General features: G+C 41.0%; 2 long non-coding RNA genes across 2 annotated transcripts in view; one reads left to right on the forward strand and one right to left on the reverse strand.

The window, feature by feature from the left end:
• Positions 1 to 22,225, reverse strand: part of LOC110483645 (uncharacterized) — a 161,576-nt gene that overhangs the window by 60,337 nt on the left and 79,014 nt on the right. The window lies entirely within an intron of this gene.
• Positions 1 to 22,225, forward strand: part of LOC144246788 (uncharacterized) — a 45,035-nt gene that overhangs the window by 18,088 nt on the left and 4,722 nt on the right. The window lies entirely within an intron of this gene.

The following is a 22,225-nucleotide window of genomic DNA, read 5'->3' on the forward strand; positions in this document are numbered from 1 at the left end:
GGGACTTGAATTCACCTGTATATCTGGTACCACACAAACACTAGCACAGAAGTATTTTCAGCTTCAGCTAAATAAATTTGAGCTCTTGGCCAGTGTCTGTTTTTACAGGTACCTCACATTCCTTTCTTAAATCTTCCAGCTGTAAAAAGGTAGCAAGTAAACCCTTTTAGTGATAGAAAATTATTTTTTTCTGCAGCCAGTGTTATGAAATGTATTTGCAAGCATGTGCTTCTGTATCTGTATATAACTGGGTCCCTGGTAAAGGAGGAAGCATTTGGCAACACCCAAACATTTTCCATGCAGAAAGCAAAACTCAGTTTGAGTGTGTGTGTTCCTAGGGGTGGCAGGTACACCCCTAGATGTGGGGCTCAAGCTCAGTAACAAACCCTGGCACAAGCCACGGGGCTGTGCAAGCTGAGCCCTGCAATCTGCTTTAGCTGCACAGGTTGTCACCCAGCTGCAGCCCACACCCAGCTGATGCTGCCACGTTCTGAGAGGCACACACTGAGGCATTTCCAAGTCTCAGTATGAATTTCCTGGTGTCCACGAATCCACCCATTCCCTCTCTACACCACATCCCTTTGCCTTGAGCTGCGGTGCTCCTTCTGCTTGGACCAGCAGTTTATAACACAGGGAGCTCTTTGGTGCAGTTTGTCACATCCACATAATCACCTCCAGGGCACAATCCCCTGACTGCTGACAATGGAAAAGCTCCTGCTGACTAAAGCAAACCTGGATCCTAAACTCCACCTTTAAGGAAGAACCTGTGTGACCACCATAAGATGGAAGCTTTCTCACAAGACTCTTATACCTGCTTTTGATAAAAATGGTAGCTCAACACATTTTTCAAAGAATAGACTTTTTGATACGGTCCTCCATCATTTCCCCTATGCAAACCATGTATCATAAATGATAAAACCCTTTGGTGAGGGTTACCAGACACATAAGAAATCCTAAAAAAGTGAAATTAGATGACTAAACCTAAACTACCAAGGAGCAAAACACTAAAGATAAATGTGAGTAAAGCCAGGCCTAGCACACAGGAGGCTCCTGCTCAGCCCATCCTGCTTCCAGGAGGAATTGCAACCTTTCCCAGCCATGCAGGAAATAACGCCTGAATTCTAGCCCAGGGGCAAAGCTCCAGCATGATGACATTCAAGCCATCAGATTTTGTTCATTTCAGTCTGCTCTACAGTCCTCCCAGAGCTTTTTGTTTGCATTTCATCACTTCCTTTCTTATTCCTGCTTTCATAATAAGGAAAAGTTGGGATTGCTGACACAGTCCACAGCAGTTTCTCTGGGTTTAGCATATCAATGTAAATAACTTTTTGTTGTTCTTTATTTACAAAGCAGATTTTACTCCAAGTGCCACAAAGTCACTCTGGGTCTTGCTTGTCAGCATGCCACAGTCAGGTTTCTGAGGATCACCAACACCTACCACAGAGCAGACTTCAAATTTACTACACATGTATCAATAGTAGTCCCTGAATATTTGAAACCTTAAACAGTGTATTGAAACCTGGGGGGGGTTTGTTGATTTGGGGATCTGGGAGCGAGGGGTATATTTATTGGCTTGTGAGGTTTGGGTTTTTTTTTTTTCTTTGTTTGTTTGTTTTTTTTTTTAACACTGTGTCACTTATTTTAATTGCAAAGGGCATACAGCAAATCTTCCACTGAAAATTTTAATAGATACCAATGTAAGTAAAAGATTCTTCCAAGATGACTAGTGTGGTTATTTTGGCAAATAGCATACTGTAAAAAAAGTTTTTAAATGCAAACTCAATTTAGCAAATTTTTCCAACTGTAAAAAAGGGAATACAAAATAAACCATTTAGGCTTTTTGTTTCAAATGACCTTTCTAACAAAAAAAAAAAATTTAAAAGGGCAAAGCAATAGGAAGATGGAATGAAACATTTAGTTTCATGACAAATTAAATGTTTCAAGTCAACACAGAAACATTTCCAGGCCAGAAACCAAACAGAAATATCCTGTAATTCCATAAAACCAAAATAGGTATGAGTTATAAAGATTAATAAATTTGTAATATGTGACACCATGCTATCCTGCATCCATTATCTTGATTTACAAACTGCAAATCTGCATTTGTGTGATATCCAGATTGTAATTTGGCTCAAGTCTAAGGCAGCTTTCCATTGAAGTATTTCAAATACTTATTATAGCACAACACAAAAAGGAAAGAGCCAAACCTGAGTTTCAGAAAACTATTTTTAAATCAAAATAAGACTAATGTAAACAACAATTCTGACTCTGACTTCTTGTTATTTCTTTACTCTAAACTACTAGTGAGAAGTGTTACTACTACCAGCTATTCATAAGGAAAAATACTCCTAATATTTCGTGCCAGAAGCTATCAGTGCACTTGGAAAAGGTGTAACCATGGAAGGGCATGAAACAGCAGCAAATTCACTCAAAACCTGCATGCTGCTGTCCAATACAAAGAGATGAAAAATTATGAGAATCTTTGAGGGAAAGCACCCAGGTGTCAGTAGTGGCTGGAAGACCCTGGAGCAAGACAGGGACTGATTGGAGGCACAGGACAGAGCATGGACAGCTGGGAGGTGTAAACATTGGAGGAAACATCTCACCTGTGCCTCTGAGAAGGGAGAAGGGAGCCTTTATTACACAACACTGAAGAAGCAGGCTCCTGTGATAACAGATAAAGAAAGGACACATATAAAGAGTTCTAATTTAGCAATGCCTAGCTAAATTACAGTCATAGAAACTTTTAGGTTGGAAAAGACATTAAGATCTAGTCCAATTGTTAACCAAGTTAACACCGCCAAGTCCACCACCAAAGCCTGTCCCCAAGCACCACATCCATGGACAGCCTGTTCTGATGCCTGATCACATTTCAGTGAGGAAATTTTTACTAATATCCAGTCTAAGCCTCCCCAGGTGCAACTTAAGGCAATTCCTCTTGTCCTGTCATTTGTTACCTGGGAGAAGAGCCCAACTCCCACCTGCCTACAGCCTCCTTTCAGGGAGCTGAGGAGAGCAATAAGGTCTCCCCTGAGCCTCCTTTCCTCCCTCACTGCTCCTCAGCAGACTTGTGCTCCAAATCCTTCCCCAACTCCTTTCCCTGCAGCTCAATGTCTTTCTTGTGCTGTGGAGCCCTGAACTGGACACAGCATTTGAGGTGTGGCCTCACCAGTGCCCAGGGGGACAGTCACTGCCCTGACCCCACTGGCCACCATACTTTTGCTGCTACAAGCCAGGATGCCACTGGCATTCTTGACTAATGTTAGCTAACAGACCAATATAGAGCTGGAAAAAAGACAAATGCTTCTAGAAAATCCACCCTCCGTCCATGTGAAAGCTCCAATGGCAAGAGAGTAGTTACTATAAGGATAGCATATGAAAAAAGCAAGCTTAATGCAAAGAAAGTGCTATTTGAAAATAAATGAACTAACTACGGAAGAGTAGTTTGGACTTCACTGCAATAAATTGTGATACACTAGCATGAACTTGATGTTAGAAGAACTCCAGACCCATGCAATGCTGATTACTGTTAAAAGTATGGTAAAGAAAAACCTTTAATTATAAAAACTCTAATGAAATACCATAAGAATATTTCAAGTGTAGCATACATGGCACGAGGAAATGTAGACTTGAAAGACAGAAATCTGTGAATAAAATTTCACCTTGGAACCACTACAAAATTATTCAGGGAAGGTGAAATCCTGCCTAGGTGTTCTCAAATCCACCACCCACTTACCAAGGATTGAGTGAATCCTTCCCTCTGACTCAGCTCAGAGCATAAGTTTTTCTCTGCAGTAGAATAAGGTAAGCAAGGGTTTCACCTGCAGTCTTCCTTCTAGAAAATCTTCAGATCCCTGTCATGTTTATCCCAACCTACCCTAATGCTCATGCAGAGCTGCTATGATACTTAGTTCCATGTCAGGAGACAGTAGAGGCTCCTGATTTCTAGTCTTTCCCAGCTACATCCAAAGCAGCTGTGTTGGATCCACCTTGCTGAAAACAACAGGCATTCTGTCAGAAAACAAACTTCATTTTCCAAAATAAATTCTGTCCTGTAAAATGCAGTAGTGGCACACTTGTTGCCACTGGATGGTTGCTAAAGACATTTGTAAGAAACTCTGTGCCCTAACACAGCAATCTGATGTCACCCCTGAAAAGTTCGTTAGAGATAAGAAAAGCAAAATTCAAACAGTTTGGTCTTTTCCTTGAGAAAAGTTCATAATACATGAATACATGCCTGGGAATGAGGAGACCAAGAAAAACAAATACCACAGGTAGCCTGGAAACTGAAGAGCTCAGGGGAGCTGCTGAGGTGGAGTGTTATCTGACAAGGCAGCAGGAGAGCTCAGGGGCTGGAAGCACGTACCAAAAACGATGGGAAACAATTGAACCAGATTCTGGGCATCTACTGGGAGCATGAAGTAATGGGAACCTCAGAAGTTATCAGCTAGGAATGGCAAACAGCAACATAACAGAGCTATGGCAACAGAGCCCAAGGCTTGAGCCGGGGGCTCACCAGGAATGTCACACTGGAGGACACACGCAGTCAAATGGAGAAACAGCTTTGTCCAAAATGAGTTCCTGCATACACGGGGGTAGAATGACTCTGCGGGTTCTGCCAGTGAAATCCAGGCTCACAGTTTCACTCCCATCTCTTAGGACATGTCTACGTTGTGTGTTTGGCCTGAAGCCTGAGCTCAGGGGTTTGGCCTGGCCAGTCTCCTGACTGATTGCTGCTCGAGTCCAAATTAGCACACAGCCAGCGTGCCTCCCTGCTGAGAGAAGGCAACTGAGAGCCCAGAGGCAGCAAAGGGAAACTGCTTACCCTGCTCCTCAGCTGGGTTCGGAGCCCAGCAGTATGAGTGCTCCTCCTCTGCTCCAGAGCAGTCAGGATGAGGTAGCACAAACCCCACAGCCCATGGCAGGGCACAGGGAGTGCTTTCCTCCCACTGCCTGAGAGGCACCCAGGAGTTGGGCTGTGCCACCTCTCAGCTGCTGCTCTCTGCTATTAATGCAGATTTTTGTGTTGACATTGCACCAAAGCATCTGAGCACACCTCAAGTCCAGGAAAGCTGGATCTTTGCTTCTCAGAAGAGAAACCTTAGTGTCACTGACCAGGCTGAGGTCAATGACACTGTTTATTTAACAGTGGGGATGGTTGGTAAATGGCGACATAAACATTGATTCAGGCCCAAGTCAAACACACAATGCAAACCTGGCCTGAGTAAGGCCCAGCTTACCAGTTATTTTACTCTGCCAAGAAAGCAGAGCAGAAATTCAAGAGGGATGAACTGACAGTGGAAAAGCACAGCTAAACAAAAGAACATGTCTACAACACACCACTACTGCCTCAATGGAGGCAGTACTGAGGCAGCCTACAAAAACCCCCCAAATCATGAAACACAGCTTGGCTGCAGAGATGCCAGTCACGTCAGGATATAGCAGAGCTGGATTTGCACTGCCTGGTTCCATCAGTATTTCACAGGGACAGTACCCAGAGCAAAACTGCAGATCTTACAGACTTCCAAAAACCTCTCCATCTTCTTTCTTCATTTGCCTTACACCTTCTGATGTGCTACCGAACAAGATAACAGGCAAGAACGTTCCAAATAAAAAAAGAACAATAGTTAAACATTGGAAGAACACTGATACAAAGTAAATGTCAGATTAGTGACTGTAACCATTAAAAAAAAAAAAAAAAAAAAAAAAAAAAAAACTCACAACAACGTCAAAACCAACTGCAAGAACATTGCAAAAGGGAAGTTGATAAGTAGCATGCTCATTTGATTCTGGTCAAAATGCAATTTATTTCAGTCTTTAAAGGTTGTGATGAACTATGTGTTGGGTACTGATGAAAAATAATTCAGTGAATGACAGTAAAATAACAAGCCAATTTCAGAAAACCATTATGTTTGTACAGGATTAATGAATAGAAAAAAGGCAAAAGTCATCAAGTAAATTATTTTTAAGAAATTATTCACTCATCACAAGCAATAATAATTAATTACAAAATTAGCAGGCATATTACAATAGACTGATTAGTTTATAGTATGTCTACCCTGAAATACAATTAATTAAGAAAAGACAAGTTGAGTTACACAATGAAATTAGATATTTTCTTTTAATTGTAAGTAATTTTATCATCACCTGTCTGTCCAAACAGTATGCAAGCCAATCACTGGTCAGCAAAAGAAAAGGCAACATTTTGGCTAAAATGGGTATAGAAAATAGAAATCTTTATCAAAAGAAATACACACCGCATCCACAAACAGCGCATGTTAGAGTCTACAGTGCATGTTAGATTCTTTTCCAGCAGAAATAATTCTATAATTCCATGGCTTCTTCAATGGCCCCAGTGACTGTTACATACATTATGGATCAATAGCTTTTTAAAAATAAGAACAAAAATCCTACACCTGAGGCCAGGAATTGTGTTAAGAATTCCTACCCCAGAGCAGACTGCAAGGAAGGATGGTAGTTAAAAGACCTGGATCTGGTTGAAATTTGGTCAGCTGTTATTAGCAATGTGCCATTTATCATGCCTCACACCTGTTTAGCTCATTGACATGCAACAAGTTATACCATGATGGTTTCTCTTGCCAGACTGGCTCTATTTTAGGACTGATCACCTACTCAGTGAAAACCTTCTCTGGAGGTGAGGGACAAAAGGAAAAACCAAACAGTGCCATGACATTAGAACTACTAAAACCAGGCTCCTGCAAACTCCAGCGGAAGACTTTTCAGAGTTTGGGGCATTTATAAAGTACTCCTTCCATGTACATACCAACGCCAAATAAAGCATGAACTCAGCATGTAACCTTCTCCATTGGTAGAAAACATACAGGATAGAATTTTGGGATCTCCTTTATACATACTCCTCTCACTTATTACTCAAAGTTTTGAGAGAATAATGTTTTTCTGATTACTTATCCCTTTAAAACTGAAATTAACCACAAAGCACAATCATGAAAGCCATATTTCCTTAGGAAATCAGATGACAAAATGTCTTGATGCACCTGCTTCTGATATTCTCACTCCTGACAACATAGGCATAGGAATAATCACCTCAAAACCAGGGGTTTGGGGTTCTGATCACATCATAAACAAACTTGAGAGTTTCACAAATACCAATGAAAACACAGCACAGTGAAACAAAGCAAATATTTGAAATGATAGCACTAAAAACTCCTCTATAAAAATATCCCAATATATTTCTGGATTGATGCCATTCCTACATTGCAAATTCACAAGTATTTTAGATTTGTGCCTTTTTTTTTTCTTCAAGGCTATCAACTCAATAGTTTTGCTTAGGGATTTGTTAATTTTGACTTTTTTTTTAAATGTATTTGCCTTTATACAAATGTTGAATGTCTCAGTTTTGCTTACACTTTCAGTGCTGAGATGATTTGCTCCGACGGTGCCGGTGATCTGCGAAACTGAAATACGTGACAGAAAATCTCATGCAAAAGCCATTCAGAAATAAATCTGAAAGCTGGAACCAAGGCAAGGGATGATGATGTTTGTATCCATGCTACATAAACACAGAAAGTTTTGGGGGTCTTTAGTTCACCAGCACCCACAGGTACAAATTTGGGAACCAGTTTCTAGTCTAACCTCACCCATTTTGCCTCCTTTTCTGTGTTTAGAGGGGGAGAAGGATGGAGAATAAAATCAAACTCAAAGAGATGCTCATCAATAAAAACAAACATGCAAAAAGCTCAAAGACCTGACTTTCTGGAAAGCCATGGCCTTCAAAATCACCACACTTCTGAAATGAGAGCACACTGAAATAATACCTGCACGTTTGGGGAGTGTGATTTTCACCTTAAACACCATTAAAATGAGAAATTGGTCACACAGGCACTGATCAATGGACACAACATCGATTAAATAGTGCAGCTCATTTTTCTGTTCAACTTTAAAAGTCTTGTGATAAGCATGTAGGAGACAGTGTGCACTCTATAAATATTATGTGATGATGATGATCCTCCTTTGATAAATGCATGAACTGTGAGATTTGTGTATTTCCATAGCAACTTTAAGTCTTTGTTTGTCTAGTAAAGAAAAGGATCATCAGTAATATCACTGGCAGGTCAGCTTTCTTTACTTGCATGTAGGAAGAAAAAGGGATGGAGAGAGAGTGATAAATATGAAGGCTGGCATACTTGAGATTGTTTCACTACTGTAAATTGCTTTCTAACTATTTAAGTACAACAGTTACATACTCTCTGTTGTATTCAACTTAAAAGTCCCATCCACTTGCTGATGTAAAAATTAAAGATGTGTAACTTCTCCATCTTGATTTGCTTATCCACATTCAAATACAGCTTCAAGACTCAAAACCCTAAGTGCTTAAGAAAAAAAGGATTTTGATATACTTGGCTGCATCCCAGCTCCCTAAAAACCCTTCCTGTCATGATCCATTAACTACAGCACTGAAGATAAGATTACTGGCTTCACTGTACATACACCGTGGCTAAAGGTAAATAAACATTATCTACAAGGAAGGTGCAAGCTTTTTGAGATTCAGAATAAGTGAAATATGAATGATCAGGAATAGGAAAGCATTCAATCTCTGTTTTAGCAAGGCCAAATTTTTACTTAGGGTGAATGTTTAATAAATAAGCACATAATGGTACAATGGGTCTGGAGTGACTGGGACCATGGCCATTCATGGCCCAGGTACTAAAGTGGATTATGCCCCACAGTACAAGCTTCCCCCTTGCCATGCACCACTCCTGCTGCTTTGGCTGGCTGGAAAGGAATCCCTTGCCATAACCAAAGCAATGTCTTTAGCAGCTGAAATGTTCTAGAATTTAGCATTCCAGCTGCAGTAACATTCTGCATGTGTATATTTCTTTTGGTGATTTTTTTCCCTGCAGAAAGTAACTTTAGCAAATCTAAATTACTTCCTGTGCTGTGTGATGAGCATGCTCATATTATTCCATCAAGAGTTCTGTCTCCTACTTGTAAAGGAACCATACACCTGGTATATACTTTTTGTAATGATATTTTCTACAGTTTGCCATATGAGCAGTTGTCAACTTAGAGTAAAATCTGTTTCCTGCCAAATTTTCTGTTCTGCTCCACATCTCACTTGTTTATGAACCTGATTTGTTATGGGTAGACTCCTCAAGGATATGCACTATGTGTCTTGTTAATTTATTTTTCAGCAAGTCTAATAAAATTTTTTGAATACTTGAAAGAAATCAAATAAAGCCAAGTTGTTCAATGCTTTACACTAACATAATTCTGCCAGGCTTAACAGAATAGTGGTTATTTAAACCAGCTGTTTATTTAGTCCATAAAAGAACAGAACAACAGGTAAAAGTATCAATTACTCATTGTGAAAAATTAAAACAAAGTTCAGGAGCTCAAATTCTACCCTTTAAAACCAACAGAAATGAAAGCCTATTTTAGGTACATTTTATGAATAATGGCTGAGCTGACTGGGATACTACTTGCACCATTGGGGATGATCACAAAACCATATTATCCCTGGGAAAGGAAACCAGTACTATATCCCAGTCTCTCTGTGGCTCAAGAGAGGGAAGGAGCACACTAGAGTAAGCAGCCTCTGGTTTGGTGGAATCCCCATGTTTCAGTTAATGGTTTAAATGGTATTTTTTGTATTCAGCAAATAATTTTCTGTATTCCTGTGCAAAAATGCTCAAATTTATTTTGGAGCAACAAATCTCCTTCTCCCTATGTAAGTACATGAAATACCTGGAGGAGAGTAAGAGACTTTATTTCTCTCTGACCTAAGGAGTACGAAGCAGGAGAGTTCTGAAAAGAGGCAAGGAAAGAAACTGCTGATCCACAACCTCCCTGTACCAAAATAGGTTTGAGCCTGCTGGACAGAGCAGCTGAGCCAACACACTTTGAACCCTCTTGGGATCCAATTTCACAGTTTGCAACACAGGGCAAGGGCTCCATCCAGGACAGATTTACATGGAAAACTAAACAGGTGATTTTACTACCACTTTCCTCTCTTGCCTCTGCAGCAGCTGTGCAGTTTGTTTCCCCTCGCATGTGTCACTGAGGATGCATCTTCCCCATTGCAATTACAGGGGTGACTGTTGGCAGAGCAGGCTTTGTGGATCCACTGTGGTTTGTGGAGAGCCTTCAATTTGCTGAATTTTCAGCAAGAAGGTGAGCTGGGCTTTGCACATCACCAGATGTTTCACTTCTGTCAAAGTGCAAACACCAGACAAATTTCTGGTCCCTGACAGCAGCAGAGCTTGGTTGTAGTGGTGTAGAGGAACAGTGAGTGTCAGAAATGCTTCTGAACATCAGACAGAAAAGAGTTATGCACCTCCCTGATGCACTGGAACTAGCACAGAGTTTGGAGACTTGTATTTTGTGGTTTAAGAACTTAAATTTGTGTTCAAAGAGATGCATTGCCTTCAAGCTAGTGGAAGCTTAGGTTCTGATTTTGTTAAACAGTCCCAAAACAAACCAGAAGTCACCTAGCCACTATACTACACTTGTTCCACCTGAGCCAATTTGCATCTTATCCCAAAAAGAACTCACACCCATATATTTGTCCTGGCAGGCAGGCATCTTTACCCACCAGGCTGTAACTGTTTGTTGTGTCTCTTCCACCTCCTTTTCCTGAAGCTGCTGTGTAAGCATTTCCACCCACCACTCAGACTAAACTGGAGACATCATGCTCTGTGACAGAGAGGCAAAATACCTTTCTTGTGGTCCCAAAAGCCTTGCTCCAATCCCTGCTAAAGGTCTGCTCACCTGAAAGGCTAATCCCAGCTGATACCTGGTTATTACAGGTGACCACATATCATTGCTCTGGGTTGTCTTAGCTGGGATGGGCTACATCTTCCAGGGTGGTTTTTTGAACACTGGAAAACCCCACTTGCAGCTGCTCCTAACCTCTGCATGGTGGTTACAGACCTTTTTTAATCCTTTTGTAGAGTTTTGTCCTTAGGGAGCTACAGTTTGTCTGAAACATCTGTATTGCTGAGTTTATTGCACAGCCAATTGAAAATGCTGCCTGTTGTTCCAGAGAACAACTTGGATTCAGACAGTAGGCTCCATGGGTCTATGATACTCAGGGGGATGAGCTGAGATATGCAAAGAATAAACCATTTTATCTGAAACTGGTGAAGTGAATGATGTTCACATGTTTTTGTGTCTCTTATGAAGAGCTACGAATCTGCATTGGTTAATTCTTCATGAAATGACATGGGCTGGTTGCAGAGGAATCTCTTCATACCATCACACTGCTGATACAAACACATCACTCTAACAGCTATGAAGTCAGGGCTCTATCTAGCAGAAAATTCCCATCAACTCAATTAAGTGCTGCTCATAGTCTGCAGATGATCAGCAGTTGCTGCTGGACACACAGGACAGTTCATGCACTTATAGATCTGTTAAAGGCAAACACAAATACCAGCAGTCAGTTGAATCCAGCAGATTGCAGATGCTCCTTGGGAAGAAGAAAAAAAAAAGCCTTCAAGATGCTATGCAGTGATGGCTACTTGCAACAGAAATGAACCAGTGTGTGCATGGTGCTCATATATGAGGCTGCAGGAACATGTCCTCATATTCCTTACTCAGAAACGTCTGATAATCATGTCTCAGCCTGAAAACGTCTTAGAAACACTGACGAAAATTACTTTTCATCATCAAAAATTATTCACACCTCAGCAAGAAGCCAAATAAGGACACTGTTTTGGGAGTGTCCCAGACACTGAACTATTGTTTTTAATCCTCTTACTTAAATACGCACAAGCACAGAAATCTCCTAAGGTGCTTAGCAGTGTTTTTGACAGAAACAATCCGTGCCTGTGCAAAGGTAAGGGAAAGGGAACTGAGCAGACATGCCTGCAGTCATGAGCAGGGAAAGTTCATGGCCTGGGTCAGCAGGCTGCAGGCACAGAGCAGATCAGCACAGGGTCACAGGCATCCTGCCTGCTTTCTGCCAGGAGGGCTGGCCATGCCTCAGGAGGCTCTCACACAGCCCAGATTTCAGATCCCCCAGGGTACTGGGGTCTCGTGTGCAGTACTAGGCTGGCCTTTCCCAGCAAACCCACTCAAGAGCCACAGTGTGGAAGGAGATCATCCTATGGAGTAGATTCTAGACTAACAGGAAGTTCTCTTTTGTTGTTTTTCTCAAAAAGGTTGTCTGAACCCAGCAGAATTTGTTTGCAATCTCTGCTACACAAAAGCAGCTGGATCCACCCAGAGCAACTTAAACAGCAGCCTAAGCAAGGACAAAAAGCACAGTTCTGTACCTCTGGTTTCTTCTCTCCCCTTCTTTTCATTTTCTTGCCTCTTTTATTCTTTTTTCTTTCACCCTTTTTCTTTGGCCATTTTTTTTTTCCTCCTTTTTGCAATTTCACCTCCACTGCCATCTGTAACTCCTCTTCCCTAACAGTGCTACTTGAGAATAGCTTATGCACACTATGCTGTGTGTAGCTGGTGCCACATGAATTGGAGGCTCTTAGGTGATAGAATCTGCTTGTACTTGCTCTAAAAATAGCAATCAGGATTACTGAGATATAATGGGAGGAAAAAGTGAGACCAAACCTGTCTGCAAGACTTCAGATGATAAATATGGTTTGTTTGTTGGGTTTGGATTTTGGTTGGGGTTTCTTTTTTGCAGGAAGAGGTTGCATTTAATATTAGTGTAAGCAAGTGAACACACATTCATGAGAACTTAAGAGTTAGGACAATACAACTTGGGCAAAACAGGACATGCAAGACTAAGACTAAATGACCATAAAAAAGTCACTACATAATGTTGTGAAATCTTGGGGGTGGAGGGCGGGACTGGCTGGTTTTAATATCAGGGTTTTTTTGTCTCTAGGCCAAATTCTCATTATGAACATCAGAAACAACAAAAGCACATACAACTAGGCACCATGAACATTTGTGCAACTTTGAAAAATGTCAGAAATAGGGAGAAAATAAGCTGTGTGTGACAAGACCTAGAAAATCTGTTTGTTCCTGGTAGCTACTCCTTAGCAGCCATCAGCTCTGCTGTTAAAACAAACATCAAAGGTCTGAAATTCCAGAATGACTTTTGATGTCTGCACAAGTTCAGTAGTTAAAGTTGAAGACTTGTCATATGAGGAGTTTATGCCAATTATAAAGCATAAAGAAGAAATCACACACATGCAGGCATATGTTCATTATTAAAACAACAAGTCCACCAACTCTACTTCTCCACTGAATGTTTGGCCTATTTTATGAGAAAATAAAAATGAGAAATAGCTCCAGTTTTCAAGGTGAAATACTTGAAAGAAACAAATAAATGTCAGTAGTAGCTTTCCCTGCATGCCTTCCTCTTTCTACTGAACTGTTGCTGGTACATTCTTCAGCTTAACCCTCACATGCCCTTGTTATTTTTCTGTAATGCATACCTTTTCCCTGTTGCAATACAGGAGTCTGGATTGCTACTTTTTATACCATTGAGCAACAGACAACTTGGTTCCCAATGTCACCCAATGGGATAAAATAATTTTTCTTATTAATTTCAAAAAATAAATTAGATTACAGGTTGTCTAAATGTTGCATATCATGCTTGCTTTAGCTGCCCCTTAAACTGCCAACACTTCACAAGGCTGTATTTATCCCCTAAAAAATTAGTAAACAGACCCCAATTGGTGCAAACTGGCATAACTTTTTAAAAATAATTTTCCAAATGTTTTCGCAAGCAAAAGCTATAATATCTTAAAGTTTATAGGTACATTAAGAGAGCATAAGAATAGGTAATCTACAAAGCAAAACCACAAACCAAATCAAGCCAAATTGCCCCACTTCCCCGTCAGGTAATGGGGCAGGGAAGGGAAGACTGCTTACCTGAAATGATTTTTAATGGAGTCATTTTAAACTTCAAGTGAAATTTTCCAAAGCACTGTAACAATTTGGTATCCAAACCTCATTGTCTTTCAGACAGGTGAATTCCAACTTGGTACATTTCTCAGTGAAACAGCGTGTGGGGAATAGTCATGTATGGCTAGCTCTCAGAAAGGGTGTGACATCTTCCCAAGACAAGTGGATTCCTGTTGGAAGCACAACTTTGATTCCTTCTACGTAGCCCTATTCACTTCTGCAAACCCACGTTCTCAGGTCCTGCACTGGACAACAATCTTGCCACAATGACTGCCAGAACCAGCAGGATAATGCTTGGAAACCCTCCAATCATAGCTGACACATTCAGGGCTTTCTGCTTTCCTGCCACTAGTTTTGGAGCCTGACAGCCACCATGGCTCCAACCCGAGCAACGCTTGGCACTTCAGGGAGCTTCCTCAGCTGCTTCCAACAGGTTGGGAGCTTCCCAGAGTGCCCAAGAAAGCATGGCAGAGCCAGGAGTCAGAAATTATGAGACCTCTTTCATTATTAAAGCTTAAACCATGTTTTCCCATTTTCCTGAACTTGAAGTTTTCCCATTTTCCTTTGAGTGGAAAATTTTGAAATGCCACTTTTTGTTCCAATTCAGTGCAAAAACATACTGGAATTCATGTCTCTTCAAGCACAGCTCCCCGTCATAAAACTTCTGAGTCTCATCTAGTTCTTCTGTCTTCAATGCCTTTGAAATCACCCCCTGAGCTCTCTCTGATGAAATCATAAAAGCAAATGCGTGCTTCTACTTTATATTCAGTCAAATACCAGATGTTTAAATATTCTCATCATATTCAACACACAAATATCTGTTCAAAAGTTTTGTTTCACAGTATTGAGGGAATTACTCTCCTTCATACAAATGCTAATATTAGAATGCTGGAAAGACATTTCATGCATAAATAAGAGCATTTATGGCTATTCATTGTTACTTGGTGTTCATTTAGGTGTTGGTGATCAAGGCAAGAGCAACTGGTATTGTTTGCCTAGACATGTGCAGAGCATTTGACATTGTTCTGCACCACATCCTTGTCTCTAAACTGGTGACAGATTTGATGGATGGGTCACTGATGATGGGTAAGGAACTGGCTGGGCAGTCACACTCACAGTGAGACCCCACCTTGAGTACAGTACCCAGCCCTGGGGTCCCCAGCATAAGGGGGATGGGGATCTGCTGAAGCAAGTCCAGAGGAGGCCAAAAAAATGTTCAGAGAGCTGGAGCTCCTTCCTATGAAGACAGGGGGAGAGAGTTGACTCAGGCTGGAGAAGATGTGGCTCTGGGGACATCTTACAGCACCTTAAAGTACATAAAGAGAACCTACAAAAATGTTGGAATGGAATTTTTCACAAGGAGAGAATACAGGATAATGTCTTTAAACTCCAAAATGGTGGGTTTAGATTAAATTCTTTACTTTGAGGGTGATGACACCTTGGCACAGGTTGCCCACAGAAACTGTAGATGCCCCATCCCTGTGGAAGTGTTTAGGGCCAGGTTGGATGGGGTACTATGTAACCTGGTCCAGTGAGAGCCATCTGTCCATAGCAGGGGGGTTGGATGAGATGATCAGTAAGGTCTTTTCCAACCCAAACCAGTCTATCATTATTCTTCTTGTAAAACAATTCTATCAGGCAAATAATAGTCTATGATTTCTGTGACCAACCATACACAATGAACAGGGAAAAAAGCCAATGTAAGCAACAATCTGGAAACTTCTTTCCCAAAATTGATTTGTAAACAGTTAAAGTTACAAAAAAAGTTGGATATACAGAAAAAAAGTGAAAGCTACCTTCTAAACACACTATTACCATTTCTTCAGCCACCTTGGTAAAAAGTGTGTGCAGCACAAAGGAATTAACTCTGCCACCTCTTGCCACTACCAGGGCATGCCCAGCTGCCTCGGCTGAGGAGGGGCTTTTCCACAGCTGCCTGGTCTACTACTGTTGCCTGGATTGTGGGAGCTGCAGGGCTGCTGAGGAACATGCCATTTGTGCTGGAAAGCATCCTAAAGCTTTTGAAATCCCAGCTGCCACAGGCTGCTCTTGGGAAAACAGGATCCATAACATCTTGGTGCAAAACTGTGTCACTGCAAAGTAATACAAAAGGGTTTTGTGCCATGGTAATCTGATTCCATCTACAGCATTCACTTTAAGACAAATAGGAAGTGATGAATGAGATTCAAATTCTTTTTGGTATGCAGCAGCAGCCGAGATTTTGTTAAGACCAGAGACATGGTTAAGGAATGCAGTGGCCATACTTTCTTTTCCTATGAGCTGTTCTGAATTTCTTTAGCAATGAACTTAGAGTTGCTATTTGTTTTCTGGGAAATTGGGTCACACAGACTAAGGTAGAAGACTAAGATAGAACACAGGTAAGGTGCAGTATCCTCTATGTGAGTATCTGCCAAGTGTGACATCCTGAGACGAATATGACCATGACATCTCTGGGCACTCTGCTCCACTTCACTAATATCCATTTCTAGAATAGTTATGCATTCTTGGCCTCACATCATCTGGGACTTCTGAAAAAAAATGGAGATTCTGTTGGCTGTTATAAACAGATTAAGGGCTCTGAACAGTTCACAGGACTATGCCCTGTCAAATACAAGAGCCATTAGCTACAATTTCTGTTCGCCATCCAATTCTTTAACATTCACATTCATCATTTTCGGAGGAGGAAACTGCAGGGATCCCCTTGCACTGGGAAATTGTAAGAGAGTCAACCTGCAGGAGGCAAAGAGTGGGCAAGGGAGACAATGAGCTCATGAGCTCCTCTGCTTCAAATAACACCTGAAAAGTCTTTGGGGATAAAGAAGGGGAAGCAGAAATAGGATGTTTCTGTCAATCTTTGGAAGCCTTCCAACTTTTCAGCTGATTCAGATGCATTGCAGGCTACTAGCTCCAGAGTTTAGCAGGGATAGAGACCCAGTAGCAAGCTGAGAGGCTCTTTGGCCCACTCTGTGCTCACCTGTCTGGCACAAGGGGAAACAGACCAGAGCCATTGTCCCACTGAGTCATCAGCACAGGCTCCTTCTCCAGGGATCCAGGCAAGCATCAGTGCAGCCAGCGAAGCTGAGGTCAGTGTGTCATAAGTTTGACTGCAGCTTAGCCTCCAATATCCCATAGGAAACACAAGCAGATTTTCTAGCATTCTACAGAGGAATGAATACACATAGCTGTCTGCACCACAGAAGCCTCAGATGATTACTTATCACAAATCAACAAGTCCATCCCAGAGCCACAGTCAGAACAGCTTTGGGCTCAGTTGCAGCTCATTTTTGGCAACACATAAGCATTCATCCCTGTTTGAAAGACACCCTGAAACACAGTGCCAGTGTCACATCAAAGGTTTTAGTTGAAGGGGCAGGATAGCAAAACTTCCATGAAGACTTCCCCAAGAGTGTAGTGTAGAACGTAGTGTAGGAAGTATTTTTGCTCCTTAGTATTTTACACACATAAGAGTAGGTCGAGTCCTTTGAGACCATACAGTTTAACCCTTGGATTGTCACTGTATTATCCAGCCAGGCATACAGTTGCAGCAGCAAAAATGGCACACAATCTGAAACTGCAAACTCAAAACTCAGGTGACAATCAGACCTGGTGGAACACCATATGATATTTTTAATTATATTATTCAGCAAGTTTGACAGATTTAATAACGTCACTGTAATATTTTTTGTCGAAAGAATTGTCTGTTGACATGTCGTGCAAGTATTTTTGAACCATGTTATAATATTAGCCAAGACCAAAACAATTATTATAAATCTAATTATTCTAAAACCTGGAACATTAAAGGTCACTAAACCTGCCTCTTGGCAACTATATTTATTTTCTGTTTCTGACAACTGACTTTCAGAAACACTAAAGGTGCTTTTACTTTCAGGAGCATCCTATTATGAGGAGTGAAATGCTTATTCTCCATTAAGGGCAACATCCCAAAGACCATTAACAGTCCTTCATTGTTGAACACTAAAATCTCTTCTCCTAAAGGATGTTATGATGCTACTTATTCACTTACACAGCAATTTTATCAATTTTTTGTGGTATTCTACTACTCACATTAGTGTTTTCTAAGATGCTTCCAAAGCAGAAGTTCCCTGTGGTCTTGGAGCATTTTTATTAGCTCCTCAGGAAGCCAATAAATTGGAGCACTTGGTGTAGAAAATGAGATCCTATGCCCTATTTGATATGTGTTTATGTTCTATTGGAATAAAGAGATGAGCTACTGATAGAAATTCTGTTCATTAGCTTGTATTTATTATCAGACTGCAGCTGCAGCCTTTGGGCTGGCTGACATACTTAAAGTGTTTTCTAATATAATAAGTACTTTGGAGGAAAACAGTGTTAGCATTATGAAGCCAAATTCTAAGACAGTTACAAAAAAAGCTACTCTTATTTACTCTGTTAACATGCTCTAAGTTGGGCTGACATTAAAAGCAGGAATTGGGCTGCATACTTAAATATATGTTAATACACAGAAAGAGCGCAGTGCCAAGCTGTCTGAAATTGCACAGACTCTCACTAGTGAACCCAACCACACAACACAATCTGTCACGTCAGGAAGACTTAACAGCACTGGTCCAATCCAATCCAGTTGGGACTAGCCTAACCCAGCAACCTCAGCAGTGCCCACAGTTAGAGCCCTTTGCTTCTGGAATGCAGCACAGCCTGACCCAGAAGCTGAACCACTACCAGTGCTGTCCTCCTCCACTTCCACATTCATGCAAAAGAAGTCAGCTCAGGCTCATTTTCAGCAATTAATTTAGAGTCTAAATTTAGACTTAGTTGAGTCCAGAACTCTTAGAGGTGTGAGCTCCCCTTTCATTGTGCAGAGTAATCCTAGCAAATACTGACAGTTCAAAATACAACTTCAGGAAAAATACTGTCTACTGCTAAACTAATGTCACCACTAAATGCTACAGAAGAGTGGATGAATCTGGTAGTTATTACAGATACATTAAACTTGTCACATCTGCAAATTCAATCTACCAAAATGTAGAAAATGCCTGAAATCTGTTTCCCAGGAAGCAAGTTCACATGAAAAAACAACAGGAATGGTTCCAAAGGACAGGGGATGGAAACACAGGAACATTAAACTGAGCCCAATGCAGGCAGAGCATGGCCACAGAAACAGTACATTGGCTGTCTTTTTTATTCACCAGCCACTGGAGGGAAGGCATTAAGTGCTTTGACAATGGGTCTCAACATTTTTGTGTCAAGAACAAATTTAACTTCCACAAACAATGGATGTCACCCTGCAAGACATTACTTTTCTGTGATGACTCCCAGTATCTTGTCATAATTCCTAGTTTATTTTTTACCCAGGTACACTCCATTTATCCAAAGTCTTGTCTCACTCTACTGTTTTCAGCTTATCAACCTCTACCCCAGCTCTCTAGCGCCTTGCTTGTTCTCCCTTATCCATCATTCACTGTCCTCCTGACCATGTCTTTTTCTTCCAATTCACCCCCCACACTCACTGGTTCCCATTTGCAGTCTCAGCCTCACTTCATTACAAGAAAGCTTGCCTCATGATCCAGTCTCAGCTTTCTCCTGCCCTGCACAGCCCTTAAAAAGCCTGGTTATCCCATGCTTGTCCTAAGTTCTCCACCTTTCTTATCATATCTGCACCAGAAAATAGATATTTCCTATCTGATTTGCCCCACATCTGCACAGCCAGCAGAGGTGATCACAAGGAGAACATGCAGAGCACCTGGATGCCCTGGGGTGATGCTCAGAGCAGCACTCAACCCTAGGTGAAGTCATCTGCTTCTACTGAGCAAATCTGAACCAAATTGTTTTGATATTTGCCTCTGATCAAACCCATCCTAGGTCAATGTCTTGAAAGAGCAGCAAAAGCAATCCCTGATCCCAGAACCACCTCTGACTTGAAGTTCTCCTGGAAACACAAAAGCATATCAGAAGAGAAAGTCAGAAAATTCCTTTTAGCAGAGTGAGTAATATTAGAAAGGTATTTCAGCTGAAATGCAATACAGAAAAGGGACACTGTTCACACACAGATTATTAATTTGTAAAGAATACATTTATGTCAGAATTCAGATATTTTCTCTCAGAGAATCAGCTTTAAGAACAACTTCCTAAGTTATTCCAAGATTCCCTAAGCTCCCCACATCCTGAAATAAAAAATTACAGGATGCACTTTCCCAAATGGTTATGCCTAGAAATCAGAGTTGATGCCTTTTTATTTTTCTCACAATATTCCATGTTCAGCAAACATGCAGCATGAAAATTTTTACCCTAATAATTTAATAATCTGCTTGTAAGAGAGAGCTGTGATAGAGTGTTAACCAATCTCAAAGACACTCTTGCCATCAGGTCTGACAAAAAGATACAGAAGAGAAAACTGCAAATGCAACAAAGCATGGAAGCAGATACTACATAAGATCATCAATGCTTTTTGAGCAGTGTGGAAAAATGCAGACAGATGTTAAGACAGGTAAAACCTGATGGGGTTTTCTGGCCTTAGGCCAAATAAATAATACTTCTCTCTGGAATTCAACATTTCACATTAATGGGTCATAACTGCCTCACTGCTTGGAAAGGGTCAGGTTCAAAAGGAAACCACTGGGTTTGTCCATTGCCTTTATGTCTGACTAATGGCTGAGGGTTTCCTGGAGATAGAGAGGTTGTGCCTAAATGTTAGGTACTGAAGGAGCAGAGAGACCTTGTAAGAATGAACAGAAAGGTGAAAACCCCTGAGGCAAAACCATGAAAAAAAAGCTGAGAAGAAATCAGATACACTTATATTAACATTGAACTCATTTAAAACAATTAGTATTTCAGAGAGAAAACACTCATTAAAGATTTAGCTGAGTGTAAGAAATCATAATAGCCATATTACCTACACTCTCACAAGCAAAGAACAGGTTTAATATTCCTGATGTTTTTCAGGCAAAATGAATGGGAACCAGATGTTATTTTCCTCCTTCCAGGAGAGAAAATAATTAAAAATGGAGTACACTGTTGTGTTTAAAAAATTATTTTTTAATCAGAGACTTTTTGTTGTGCTTGTTCATAAGAAAGCTATTCATACCTCTGTATTTGAAATACCTACTATTTACTGTGCAATAATTAGTCCAAAATTTACGTGAGACCCCTGTCTCCTACCTACATATCATAATTTGTGGGGGAAAAACTTCTCAAATGCTCAGTGGCTTGTTTCTTTTAGGTTTTCCTGCCCATAAGCAGAAATTCAAACTGAGAAGCTGATTTACTATTACATTTCTTATAGTTTAACCTAGAAAGGACCAGACAGTCTAATACCCATTGGTGTGCACAAACTCCTTTGCACGTGTAGTTAACATTAAAATTCTCATTTTCAGTCCTCAACTGTAGACAAGTGGTTGGTACAACAAAATCAGCAAACACTATTGGTGTAACAGTTAATTGAAGAGATCTAAATATTCATATAGATTTTTTTTTTTTTTTTTTATTCTGAAGGGAGGGAATACATACAAAGGCAGCAGCAGTTCAGTCAATAGCATACAAGAGAAGAGCTAGAGTGCAAGTATGGCTTCATCCTTCCCCTACAATACCTCTGGCCCACAAACACCCACGAGCACAAGCACTGCTCTCCAAGGGGCTTCTTGTTCTCTCAGTGTCTCAGGCCCTTAAGACTCCCCTGTCCTTATCTGCCCTGGGTGCCTCTGGCTCAGCCTGGGGGCTCTGCAGGGAGCAGCCCCCGCTGCCTCTCAGTCTCTGCCTGTCCTCTCCCCTCAGATCTGTGTGCTGTTCCCATTGCCACATATGGGTGCAGAATAAAGCAAGCTTGCTGACACTTGTGTGCATGTCACTGTGATGATAGTGTGGCAGGAAACTTATCACATTCGGAATGTACTTGTGAAAATCCCAATCTCTGCATGCTGCCATTTGTATGTGTAACATTTCAAGGAAGCCAATTAAATTACCAAGGAGAGGTCACAGTGCTCTGGGTACAGAGACCCTTTGTCCATGCAGAACTACACCACTTTTTGACCTTCTTTGCCTCAGATGTTTCAGAACTGCAGGAGTCTGCTATCTCATCCCTGTCCCCACCATCTGGAGCCCTTTTCTTCTTTTCATGTTACTCAGGAGACCCTCTGGTATTTTTAGGAATATCAGTTTACTCTTTTTCAGAAGAAATATCTATGGAAGTATGCCAAAGAAACACTCCACAAACCCAGCAGACGCATTATGTGAAGACACCTTGCAGTCATTAAATGAGGCAGTGACTACTCTAAAGCCCATCACTTCCCACTGCTTTTCACATCATCATGATTTTTTGACCTCTTAGTCTATACCCTTTAACAAGGATTTAAATACACTAAAAACAGCACAACACCCTCTGCCTGCAGTTTGC

Source organism: Lonchura striata, chromosome 10 (genome assembly GCF_046129695.1).
Source record: "Lonchura striata isolate bLonStr1 chromosome 10, bLonStr1.mat, whole genome shotgun sequence".
NCBI classification, from domain to species: domain Eukaryota; kingdom Metazoa; phylum Chordata; class Aves; order Passeriformes; family Estrildidae; genus Lonchura; species Lonchura striata.